At 30.4% G+C, this 2500-nt stretch overlaps 1 protein-coding gene across 1 annotated transcript in view; it reads right to left on the bottom strand.

The window, feature by feature from the left end:
- Positions 1-1552: 1552 nt before the first annotated feature.
- The window catches only part of cdh11 (cadherin 11, type 2, OB-cadherin (osteoblast)), a 242862-nt gene continuing 241914 nt past the window's right edge, over positions 1553-2500 (bottom strand). Inside the window, exon 16 of the mRNA XM_062059301.1 lies at positions 1553-2500. This exon is cut by the window's right edge and continues 726 nt beyond it. The gene's annotated coding sequence lies outside the window, so the exon portion shown is untranslated.

The following is a 2500-nucleotide window of genomic DNA, read 5'->3' as shown; positions in this document are numbered from 1 at the left end:
AGATGAAAGGTGGAGTGAAATGACTGCCCAAACTCCACAAACACACAAAAATGTTTCTACTCACGCCCGACAATTCGCAAGTGAAAAAACCCAACATCTTTCATTAGTTAAAAAAAAGATTTGCAAATATAAAAACTATTTTCTTAAGTTTAGCAGTAATATTCCACCCAGCACCCGAAGTTCGCGAACAAGCTCAACCTGTAAGGTGACCTGTAAGTTTCCCGTCTCTTCTGTCCGCCATTTTACTCCCACCCTGCTTCTTCTTTATTTTTGGCGAACGGCACCATGTGCAGGTAAGAATTTTTTTTAATAAAGAAAATTGTTTTTATGCTTGCTAACCGTTTTTTTTCATTCAAAAAAATCGTTTTTTTAAATACAAAAACTTTTTTTTTAATACAAAAAAAAATGTTTTTATTTAAAAAAAAATGTTTTTTATACTTGTGAATCATTTTTTTACTTGCAAAAATGATTTTTACTCATGAATCGTCTTTTGTAAGGAAGAAAATAGTTTTTATATTTGCGAATAATTTTTTTAATTAGAGGAAATTGTTTTTATACTTCAAATATTTTTTTTTACTTGCAGAATAATGTCTTGATACTTATTACTTTTTTTTACTAGCAGGAAATTTTTTTTTTTACTCGTGAATCGTTTTTTTTAATGGAAGAAAACTGTTTATTTACTTGCAAATAGTTTTTTGGATTGAAAAAAAAGGTTTGGAGTTGCGAATCGTTTTTTAATGAAAGCATTTTTTTACTTGCGGAATAGTTTTTTATACATACAAATACTTTTATTTATTTATGAAGAAAATAGTTTTTATGCTTGCTAACCGTTTTTTTTAATTAGAAAAATGTTTTAATAATTGTGAATCATTTTGTAACTTTTTTAATGAAGAACTATTTTTCTTTTTTTTTTTACTTGCGAATTGTTTTTTCAAATAAAGAAAAATATTTTTATACTTTGTTAAAAGTATAAAAACGTGTTATGTATTCTACTTTTTATACTATTTTTTAATGACGAAAATAGTTTTTATATTTGCAAATTTTTTTTTAATGAAAGAAAATTGTTTTTTCTATTTGCGAATCGTTTATTTAACTAAAAAATCATTTTTATACTTGTGAATAATTTTGTTAGTTGCAGAATAATGTTTTGACACTTGCGAATCTTTTTTAATTACATTTTTTTTACTTGCAAATCTTTTTAATAATAATACCTGGGATTTATATAGCGCTTTTCTAAGTACCCAAAGTCGCTTGACATGTTAAAAACCCATCATTCATTCACACCTGGTGGTGGTAAGCTACTTTCGTAGCCACAGCTGCCCTGGGGTAGACTGACGGAAGCGTGGCTGCCAATTTGCGCCTACGGCCCCTCCGACCACCACCTATCATTCATTCATCATGAGTGAGTTTTTGTATTTGCAGAATTTTTTATTAAACTTGCAAATGTTTTTTTTAAATAAATACAATTGTTTTTATGCTTGCTAACCGTTGTTTTAATTAAAAAAAAGTTGTTTTAATACAAAAACTTTAAAAAAAATTTAAAAAAAAAAAAGTTTTTAAATTTGTGAATTATTTCGTTACTTGCAAATATTACTCATGAAGAACATTTTTGTTGTTTTTTTACTTGCTAATCTTTTTTCAAATAAAGAAAAATGTTTATATACTTTTTATAAAAAGTATATATACTCTACTTTTTATACTCATTTTTAATGACGGAAATAGTTTTTCTATTTGCAATTTTTTTTTTTTATTAAAGAAAAGTGTTTTTTCTATTTGCAAATCTTTTTTTAACTAAAGAAAATCATTTTTATACTTGTGAATAATTTTGTTAGTTGCAGAATAATGTTTTTACACTTGCAAATTGTTTTTTTACCTGCAAAAAATAGTTTTTTACATGTAAATAATTTTTTTAATGGAGAAAATGGTCTTTATCCTTGCAAATTGCTACATTACTTGCAGGATATTTGTTTTTTTGTTTTTTATTTAATTGAGAAAACTTTTTTTTTCGGACTTGCGCATCGTTGGGCGTGAGAAAAAAAAAAACATTTTAGTGTGTTTGTGGAGTTTTGGCAGCGTTCGGACTCCATGATGGCGACCCGGCTGCACGTTAGCAACACGTGTTGATGCAACAGATGTTGCGGAGGGAAAACGAGCACCCCGGTTCCCTCGGAGCGGAAGGTCTTTGAGGGACGCGTTCGAACCAAAGGAGAACGCACCGCGGTGCGAGTGTATGTTGAGTTTAAGGCGGTTTTTCTTTATCGAGCTCACAGGGTTGTTTTTTTTTACTGGTCGTGATTGATCGTCACCAATGAAAGTGGATAATGGGACTTTTCTTTTCCGACTTGAAAACCAAGTTCTTTTGGACGTCTGCTTGTGTGAGTGAAGGGCGAAGAAAGTCCTCCGGCCTCAGTCCCCGGTCTTGTGTCCGCAGGAAAGCTCACCGGCGGTCTGGACATTGTCCGTCCGTTACTCGCCACCTGGAGTTGTTTAGTTATTTATT

The sequence above is a fragment of the Entelurus aequoreus genome, linkage group LG09 (genome assembly GCF_033978785.1).
Source record: "Entelurus aequoreus isolate RoL-2023_Sb linkage group LG09, RoL_Eaeq_v1.1, whole genome shotgun sequence".
Lineage (NCBI taxonomy): Eukaryota > Metazoa > Chordata > Actinopteri > Syngnathiformes > Syngnathidae > Entelurus > Entelurus aequoreus.
Note: the sequence above shows the minus strand (reverse complement) of the source record. Positions and strands in the feature narration are given on the sequence as shown.